The sequence below is a fragment of the Catharus ustulatus genome, chromosome 14 (assembly GCF_009819885.2).
Source record: "Catharus ustulatus isolate bCatUst1 chromosome 14, bCatUst1.pri.v2, whole genome shotgun sequence".
NCBI classification, from domain to species: Eukaryota; Metazoa; Chordata; class Aves; order Passeriformes; family Turdidae; genus Catharus; species Catharus ustulatus.
The window spans coordinates 6,260,559-6,270,756 of record NC_046234.1 but is presented as its reverse complement, the minus strand read 5'-3'; the positions used below and the strand labels follow the sequence as shown (position 1 = coordinate 6,270,756).

The window sequence follows — 10,198 nt, the reverse complement described above, 5'->3', positions numbered from 1 at the left end:
GGTGCGGGGGGCGCGGCGTGTGCCCGGCCGCTCCGCTCGGCTCAGCTCGGCTCGGCTCTCCTCGGGCCCGGCTGCCTCCAAGGGACGGGCGGAGGCGGCGTGGGCAGTGCGGGAGCTCCCGGCGGGGTTTTTGGGGAGGCGGGTCGCAGCCCTGCCCGCCGCCGCCGCTGCCGCCGGGGCTCGGAGCGCGATGCTGCGGCCGCGCTGCCCTGGCCGCCGGCGTTGCGGAGCCGCGGGGCCGCGGGCAGCGGCGTAGGGACCGGCCGGGCAGCGGGCGGGCGGCATGGGGGCGGCCGGCGGATCGCGGATGAGCCCCGGGCCCGCGGGCATCCCGGCGGGTTCCGCCTGACGGAGCGGCGCGGAGGTGAGCGGGGACGGCACCGGGCGGGGGGACGGACACTCTCGGAACTTGGAGCCCCGAGCCCTCGAGCGCCAGGCGCGGGTGGTCGGGGCCGCTCCGTGCCCGCATCCCCCGGAGCCACCGGCACCCGCCTGGCCGGAGGGCAGCGCTGCGCCCCATGAAGTTGCCGGCGGCGGGGCCGGGAGGGATGCGGGACTGGGAGGGATGGGGAGCCTGACGGGAGGGATGCAGGACTGGGAGGGATGGGGAGCCTGACGGGAGGGATGCAGGACTGGGAGGGATGCGGGACCGGGAGAGATGCGGGACTAGACGGGATGCGGGGCTGGGTGGGATGCGGGGCTGGATGGGATGCAGGACTGGGAGAGATGCGGGACTAGACGGGATGCGGGACAGGATGGGATGCGGGGCTGGATGGGATGCGGAGCTGGATGGGATGCGGGGCTGGATGGGATGCGGAGCTGGATGGGATGCGGAGCTGGGTGGGATGCGGGGTTCGATGGGATGCGGGATGGATGGGATGCGGGGATGGATGGGATGCGGGATGGATGGGATGCGGGGCTCGATGGGATGCGTGGCCGCGCTCCCCTACGGGAGTTGCCGGCAACACCGGGACTCGCATCCCGAGGGATGTTGCTGGATTTTGTCTGCCCTTGCCCTAAATGACAGCACCACTGACCACCTGCACCCTCGCAGGGCGGGTTAAATGCGGATTTAACGGGTTAAATGCAGATTTAAATTGTTGTTAAAATTGTTGTCCATTCGGGCAGCCCTTGGTCTGGCTGTGAGTGACCCACGTGCCCTCAGCATGGGAGAGGTGACACTGATACCGGAGGGGTGTTCTCTGCTGTGATGCTTGCAGAAGAAAAACGCCTTTTTTATCGACCCCTCTTTGAACTGCCAGGCATCTCTCAGTTTATAGTGTATCAAATTCCGCAGGGGAAAAAAAAAAAAGAAAAAAGGGCTGATTTTCAAGACTCTTCATAAGTTCATTTGTTTACTATGGAGCCGTGACTTCAGTGGTCTCTTTGGTATAAAAACATTCTGCTTGTGTGATATTTTTGGTGGCATTGACAACAGATTTGTTAGTCATGGTTATGAATATGGTAATGTGCGAGTCTCCCATTAAATTCTCCATGCTCTAAGGTAACATGGTTGAACAGTCGTGTACCGAGTCTTGCATTCTCGAGCAGCATCACTTTGAATTCCCAGTCTGTTTGATCACTTCTTCTTAACTTTCCCACTGTATTGTAAAAAAAATACTTGATCCTTCTGGCGGTCAGATGTAAACCCTAAGTTTTGTGCCCGGTGCATCTCTGTGCAAGCAAGCTTATGTAACGCAGTGCCCTGTGCAAGAGGGGATCGGGGAGCACAGAATATCCCGAGTGTGAAGGGACCCACCGGCATCAAAGCTGGAAGGAAGGATTTTTGGGAAGAGGATTGTCTTTGTGGTCACGGTGCCTCTGTGTGTGTGTGCCTGTCCCCACGGGAGAGCTGAGCTGGGTTTCTCTGTTCTGAGGACATCCTGGGCAAGGCTCTCAGTCTTCTTCGGAGTTGATTGCCTTCTCCTTAATGACGGCATATCCTGTGTCACTGCTTCCCAGGGCTCCGTGAAGCTGCTCAGAAGCCCTTGAGAACACTTTTCAGCCAGGCAGGTACTGTGAAAATGCAAATTACTGCATTGCTGCTTTAAAAATGCTTTTCAGAAGTTAAAGCGGTATCTATAGGCAGATTGGAACTTGTAGCCAAATGCCTGTTTGGCTACAAAGGCAGCTCCAAAGCAGACTGAAGGAGCTGAGATTTTGACTAATACTGCCTCTAAAGAAATCTAGTGTTGTTTCTCGAGGAAAGGCAGAAAAGCAGCCCCATTTGGGTGTTATCAGATGTGTCACTCTGTTCGGGCCATGAGTATTTGTTCCCACTTTCCCTGCGTGTAACTTGGCAGCAATTACCAGCTGAAGAAATGCTTCAGCCCCAGAGCCTTCAGTGGGTGAAGACATGAAGGTGCTTCCCCTGACCACGGCACCCCCTGTGAGCCCCCTGCTCTCTGTGGTGGGGCTCTGCTGTTCCCTCTGCTTGTACTTTTATTCTCAGCTGCAGCAGGGATCAATACACTGTCAGCTAGGTGCAAGTCTTCCTAGGCAAGAACTATACCTCAGATACTGCTACAGAGTACATTTCTCGAATTAAAAGTAAAGAAAAAGGTCGAGGTGCTGGTTTTTGGTTTAGTTTGTTGCTTTTTTTTTTTTTTCTTGTAAAGCGATGGAGAGAAACTAGATGGAAAAGGACTTGAGCTTGAAACTAGCCTCTGGTCAGTCTTAATATATCTTGCAAGTGCATAGAACATGAACAAAATTCCTTATTTTTATTACTGGGCTTCTGAGAGAATGATTTCTATTTTAATGTGCATGGCTTTCACTGTAGTGTATTGAAATCTCATTGGTTTTGTAATATGTTTTTTAAAAGGTGTTGTTACTTTTCATAACCTCTTCCTGCTTTGGTAGGATCTCTGAATAGCTTCTAGAATTGCGTTAAAGGTAATGCAAAGCTCAAAATTCTTTGATCAGCTTGCTTTCTGCAAAGATTTATTTCAGGCAACCTTAAAAAAAATCCTTAGGATGTCAATTCTGAGGTCTTTTCATGTTGTGGATTTAATAGACAAGGTACTGTCAGCTGAGCTATGAGTCTTGCTAAGAATATGATTACGTTGTTTTTTGAGAGATGTAGTTCTTGAAAACATACCTTGGAGAAGAAAATTCACAATAGCTATGTGCAAATATTTTTTTTTTTCTACAACAGATGGAAGAGCAGTCAAGGGTGGCTAAAATTAGTTTGAAACAGAATAGATTATTCCTACAAGTACAGTAGTATAATTTGTGCAAAATGAGCCAAATCCTACTAATTGTTACACTGTAACTGGTGTAAATATAGAGTAATTTATTTGCCTGGATTTTCTCCTTCTTTATGAAGAAATGCAGAGCACAGGGGATTATGAGGCTGTTGGATTTTGACATGTTTGCAAAAGTCAGTTTTTCCTGAAACCCAATGGCCCCCCACTCTCTCATCTTGACAACAGCATAATATTCACTCCCTGAGACTCCAGTTCCAAATTTGCTGTAATATGATTGTGGGTAGAGGGTTGCTGAATGACTCAGATGAATGTAGCTCAGAGTAAACAAACATGTAAATCATTTCTGGCTAGAGACAGAGAAAGGAAAACATGAGAAGAACAGAAAAAAGCCAACCTGCAGGATGAGACATTGGTAAAGTCTCGTTTAGCAAGGATCACCAAGTTCAGCACAGGGTGCAGCCATCAAAAACTGGGGGCTGGATTTGCCAGTCTTTTATCTCTGGAAATGAGAGGCACCTGCATGGAGTGAGTGCCTAAATGCAGGTATTGCACACAGAGTTCTGCACTGCATGGTACAAAGGTGGGCAGGTTCATCTCAGCACCTGCCCTTGGCACATTTCAGAGGGTGGGAACCCAGCGTGCTGCCTGTCCCAGAGAGATCCCTGTGCTGCCAGGGATGGATGTGTCTCTACAACATCCAATTCGGGGGGAAAAAAAAATAGCACAAGCTAGCAAATGATTCCTGAAAGTTTCTGAACCTGAAATCCTGGTGAGCAATGTGGAGCTGGTATGAATAACTGCAGAAAGGTCCAGACCCAGGGTGTGGGTCAGATTAAGAAGTACCAGAGCAGGTCAGTGGCTTTTGAACAGCTGTGGGTTTCTTAGCTAGACAAACACTAAATCAGAGTGAGGCAAGGCTGCTCTCAGTTGGTTTTCCTGCCAAGGGAGATGGCCAGTAAGCACAAATCACTGCAGCACAGCACCTTGCCAGCCAGCTCCTCTTGGATGCCCAGGCCCAGTGCAGTCAGAGCTCCAGGGAGGATGGAGCTGTCCCTGTGTGAGGGACCTGCAGAGGCTGGGAAGCTGGGCCAGGGCTGTTATTCCTTTCACAGTGATTCCGCTTCAGTGTGTTTTCAGGCTAAGTTAAGTTAAGTTCCCTCTTGGGGAAGGAAGAAATGTGCTGGCATCCAGAGTTGAAATGAGGAGAGCTGGGGCTGGTCCCCTCCTGCTGCTGCATGAGGATCAGTTCCCTGCAGCTCTGCCTCCCTGCTGGATAACCTGCCTCGTGTTCTGGCCAGTTTTGTCATCATGGTAGAGAGGCTGCTGTGTTGTTGTGTGGAGTTCTTTAACACAAAAGTTGTGCTCTTCCTGAGATTTCCTGCCTTGGAAAGCAGTGAGTAGTCCCTAAGTGAAGTGTGGCTGTAGGTATGGCATCCTTGCAGTGTTTTCTGTCAGGTCTTGGCTGGGAAGGAGAGGAACTGGAGACACAAGGAGTATTTCTCTGTGTGGACACAAAGAGTATTTCTCTCTGTGTGTGAGTAGCAGGTAGACTTGGGTCCTCATTTTCTCCATTTTTAATTTTCTTTAGAGCACATCAGATTTTATATCTGTGTTGGTCACAGATATGTGTCATGGGCACTGTGTTCACAGTGTTGGTCACAGTGCCCATGATGGGAGCTTGATTTAGGCAGCAGGATGGTTTCTGCTAATGGGAATGATGGGTGTTTCTGGTAGCTCGTTAGACACGTATTATTATTTATTCTCAGCTCAGTCTCTGGATTCAAGCCAGGAAGCTGCTTTGTCCTTATTCCCTTCTCCCTTCTCTCCCTCTCTCTCCCTCTTCACGTGCAGTGAACATGTTCCAGTGAGAACTGAAGCAATTTCCTGGCCCCTCTCACGTGTCCTGCATCCCTTTTTCCATCCTTAGAGAGCAATCTGATTCACTGTTTGGGAAAGGCTGGCTTAAGCACCTGAATAGAGTCAGATAGGTTCCCTATCATGTCTGCTAATTAAATTGTAATGCTCATTACCACAGGATACTGTGGAGGGCAAAAGCATAAGCAGGTTGAAAAACATGAGGCAAGTTCACAATGCATGGAGAGAGGACAGGGAAGATGAAGGTCTGGGTGTAACCTCTGCCTCCCTGGAATTGCCAGATGCAGGGAGAGTGCAGAAGGACACCCAGACTGCTGCCCATCACAGAGATGGCATCCTGGGATAGAAGGAGCATAGATTTAATCCATTCCTGTGTGCTCCCAGCTCTGACATGCACAGCTTGCTACAACAGCAACTCACTTTCTGCTCAGTAAAATAGAGAGGGAAGGCTAGAGCTTATGGAATAGTGTTTATTGGGCATTTTGGTACCAGAATGATAACCAGGGTAGAGATTTCAGCCTGCTCTCACAGGTATTAATGGATTAACATAGGAAGCTGCAAGAATTTCATTGTGTGAAGCCTTACTGACAAAAGCAGTGAGAGGATGAAGCCATTTGGGGCTCAGGGCTCTGACTGGGACAACAAGATGAAATAATTCCTCTCTCTCATTCAGGCTTTGTGTCCTGTTCATTCTGGTTTGTGCTGCATTACGAAATGGAGGTGCTGATCTCTTACTTAGCCTGGAGCTGCAGTTAATGGAAATCTCTGTATTATGTGTATTGGGGTATTTGAAAGTTTCCAGGTGGAAAGACCTCCAGGTTTATAAAATTGTCCTAATGCCCTAAAATTGTTCATAATAGGAGCAAGGGGAATAGTAAGGATTGCTAGGATGGCAGTGCCTTGTCACCCATTTCTCCTGTGAGGCTGAGCTGGAGGCAGAGCTGTGGTCAGGGACTGAGTGGACAAGGGGCTGTGAGGGATGGGAAGGCTGATTCAAAGAGAAGCATCTGCTGCAAGAAAGGGATTTTCTAACTGAAAAGAAGAGGTTATGTGGACAAAGGAAGTAAGATGTGATCTGTGGAAGAGGGCAGGAGAGCACAGAAAATGTTTGTAGAAAAAGATACAAAGTCCCTGCAGGGGCTATAGTGAAAATCCTTTCCCCAGATCTTTCTGTCCTGTGTAATGCCATCAGGGGATCCTCATCTGGGAAGAGCAGACTGAGCCTCTGAAGAATCTTAAAAGTTTGCTTCTGCTGCAGTATCTCATTTCTTCAGCAAGAAAACAAGGACTAACTTTCCTCCTGGGAGAGTCCCTGAGGGCCATGCTGGAGCTCTCTGGCCCAGGCTGCTGAAGGGAACAGGGCTGCCCAGACCCAGCTCCAGCAGCCTCCTGCATCCTCAGCAGGGAGAGCAGCTCCCCTGAGCTCCTGGCTGATCCCCCATGGCCAGCTTGGGTGCTGGTGCCAGCTCCCTGTTCCACACAGATCCCGAGTCCTTCCTCTGTGCCATGGATTTAAGGGGCACAAGCTGACCCCAGACCAGAGCAGGGAGATGCTCTGTAGCTGGGAAAAGGGCTCCAGGTTTCTCAGATTTAAGATCTGCCTTAAAATGCACATCTTTGTTTAAGCCTGCAGCTCTGTGTTTACGGGGTGTTAGGGCAGATGTTCTGACATTTGTCTGTGGGTTTCTGTGGATCTTGAGCTGATGCCAGGTTGGAAGTGGCACCCTCCCAGCTCTCCTGACTTCTTCCCCACCTGCAGGGTGCCCAGGAGCTCAGTGCTGGGATCACCCTGGGAGCTGGGAGAGGTTTGCTGTGGTCCTGCAAAGCCGCGCCTGCGCACACCCGGAGCATCTCCACTTCCACTTCTCTCCTGCAGCTCTCCCTGCTCCCTGTCTGTAACCTAATCAAACAGGCTGAGCAGCTGGTGAGTGGGAGCCTTGCCTGTCAAAGACAGGAGTAGGAATATCAGCAGTCAACAAGCCATCACTTCAGCTACTGGCACAAAATGGAATCGGGAAGGGTAGGCACCCCTCCCAAAAATAAACCCATTGCTGTCCACAGGAGCCACATGAACCCCTGGCTGACTGAAATAGTTTGGGAGAAGCAAGGATGAAGAGTGGCTTGGCTGAGAAGAAATGCAGGATGCTGCAGTGGATGGAAGGAAGAGATGTTTTAGAAGTGTTTTGCATACAAGGGGTTCTGGCAGTCAAAAAGTTCATCTGAACTGGCCACACACCTATGGAGTGAGTCAGGGAACACAAAGATGAGCAGATCTTTCTGGTTGTCCTCTGATTTTGCCAAAGATTTGAATGTATTCATGAATGGGACAAAACTTTAAATACAAAATCTTACAGATTCCTGGTATGTCACTCCAGTCTTCAAGGATAACAGTCAGCAAGCTCCCAAAGTTTTAAATTATTTATGCAAAGAGGAGCATCTAGAGAATCCAAGAGTCTGGTAGTTAAATCTCTCAGGAGAGAGCTGGGGAAAGACAAGGAGAGGCTGGGATTTAGGCCACCAACACTGGTCTTTCTGTGGGGAATAAAGATCAGATTTGTCAGAGTTATTAGCTCTGCCTGGTCCCTGCTCAGGGACATTTCCAGTCCAAGGCTGAGTTAAATTCTCAGAATTTCCAGTGCTTGCCAGGCTGAAGGGAATTGTGGCTCTAATCAGCCTCTTCTCTCTCACCAGTCCTGGGGCTGGCTATGGGTTGGATTGTTGGTGAAAACTGAAGGGCCCTTCTGTGAGCACAGGAGCAGCAGTGGGAAATTAAAAAATTCCCACTGACTTTAGCGAGATTTAGATCTGGGCATGAAGCACAGTGTTTTATTTCAGATGTTCTCACTGTTCTCTGAAAAGTTTATTTTCATTCTTTCTTAGGGCACACTGTGTGATAGGACCAAAATTCAGGGTGAAACATTTGGGGTGTGATGAAAGAGTGATGCTGCTGCCGTGACCTTCCCGTACATTTTGGGATCAGTCTTTCTCTCCTGCAAAAGCAGCTGGAAACAAGGCTTCCTCTCTGTGTCACTGACCTGTGCAGAGCAGGACTGTTCTGTGGGTTGGCTTTTTTAGCATCAGAGCTTTTTTTTTGCTGCTTCTGCATTCAGAGAGAGCTCCTCAGTGTGTGTGTGGAGCAGGCACGTCTGACTTGTGCCAGTGACCTCTTGAGAAGCATCCTTCTGTCCCTCCTAGAATGGGGGCTGGCTCAGCCCAGCAGTGTGGGCAGGAGCTGAGGCTCAGCCCTCTGGTGGCACTGAGTTACACATGGGGAGTGAATGCCCTGTGCTGTTTTGTGCTGTGGCAGGCTGAGGTGAAGGGAACTAAAGAGTTGCTCAAAGTCACAGAGGTGTGATTCCTGCAGTCCTGCTGCAGAGCCCTTCTCAGACTCCTTTAATCTGGTTATTCTGCTTGGTTGAAGTCCTTTAACTGCCCAACTTGGAGCCCTGAGGCTGTGAGAGGATCCTGTGCCTGATTGTTCTAATATTTAAACCGGGATAAAGCCCCAAACACCTGTGGAATCTCTGCTGTCAGATTATTCACAGCAACAACACTGTTGAATGTGGTTTTTTCTTGCTAATGGCCATTTCAGACCTTGATCCAGGTTCTACAAATGGCTCTGATGTTCTGGATGCTTGGCCAAACATGCTTTTGCCAGCTTGTGGACGGTCTCTCATTTTCTGTGATGCCTGCAGGAGATTTTGGGCAGCCACAGGATGTGGTTCTGTTTGATCCAGACACTGATGCTCGAGCCTGGGAGCCTTTTCAAAGGCCCTCTGGTCATCCTGGCAAGGTGAGAGCCACATTAAGGGTGGGTTTTCCTGCCTTTCCAAGGGATCACCAGGCTTGAGTGGGAACAGCTGGGGCATGCAGAGAGAGCATCCACACAGCACTGAATCCTGGTCCAGAGCATCTTCCTGTGCTTAAATATTGAAGCATTATGAAGAGAAGGCAGAGCTGAAAAAAAAAAAAAAGAAATCAAATTAGGCTTTCAGTTCTTGTTCACTTCCGGAAAATCTGAAGTATGTTAATGGCATTATTACTGTGCCCATACTGCAGCTTAAATCAGCTTTATGGATTGAGCCTCTTAGCGTGGAGTTAAGGATAGATTAGCAGCATTTCCACCCATTTTACAGGCATGGAAAGAGGAACACAGCAGCACACCCCTGATTAGGCAAGATTGAGAAGTCCAAGCCAGGTTTCTTCCTTCCTTGAGGCTGTGCCACACAAAGCTGTCACTGAGTTCAGTTTATTAGCTCAGAAGCAAACGAACAGTGTGCTACTAAAAATGTGGATATGTGAGGGGCACCATCCTGCTGTGTGGATTTTGTGATGCATGGATTCCCATTTTATTCATCTTTTGTCATCTCAGCACACAGAATGTGCCTTTGTGAGTACTAAGTGGGGAATCAAGTCACAAAGAATTGAGACTTCAGATATGAAAAGTGAAGAGTATGGGCAGTTCTTCAGTGGAAGTGAAGTCTTTTATAGGGAAGATCATTTATAAGCATCATGGATAACTTGTGCTGCTCAAAAAGTATTGGTTTGTTTCCAAATTAACCAACACATAAGTAGACCTGCTCGTGCCACATTTCAATTATTTTTTAATCTTTGTTTGGAACCAGAGGCCCAATCTAATGTTTTTCATCCAACACTCTTGTTTAATCCATATGGATCAATTATCATTATCAAGAGCTGCTGCAGAAGAGAATGTCCTGCACCTGAAAAATGAGCTCTGGAAACACCCTCCTCAGACTGCAGGATTTTCCTCCCAGAGGGATCTCCTCAGTGCAGTGGGGATGCTGGAGACACAAGGGGTGCTTGAATTCCATTTTCTTTAATTTGGAGCATCTCTGTTTCTGTAGATGTTTGGAGCATGACTGCACTTTGCATGGGTGCTTGAATCCCTGAGAACTGATGGATGCCACAAAGTAATGGGCTGTTCCTGGAGGAAACCCTGCTGGCATTGGAGCAGCCAGGATGTGTTGGTAGCACTGCTGACAGCGCCTTTGACCTCTGGACAGCTGGGGAGACTTTATGGGGCAGAAAAGCACAGCTTTAGCTCGAAGGAAATAAATACTCAAAGCCAGCAGTGTGTGATTGTGGCAAGAGTG

General features: G+C 49.1%; 1 protein-coding gene across 2 annotated transcripts in view; it reads left to right on the top strand.

Annotated features, from left to right (window-relative positions):
• Positions 1-280: 280 nt before the first annotated feature.
• Positions 281-10,198, top strand: part of TRPC5 (transient receptor potential cation channel subfamily C member 5) — a 92,375-nt gene continuing 82,457 nt past the window's right edge. Inside the window, exon 1 of one of the 2 annotated variants that reach the window (XM_033072306.1) lies at positions 281-364. The gene's annotated coding sequence lies outside the window, so the exon portion shown is untranslated. Of the gene's footprint in view, positions 365-1,871; positions 2,014-10,198 lie in introns of those variants that run through there. The other variant, XM_033072307.2, reaches the window with a different exon arrangement.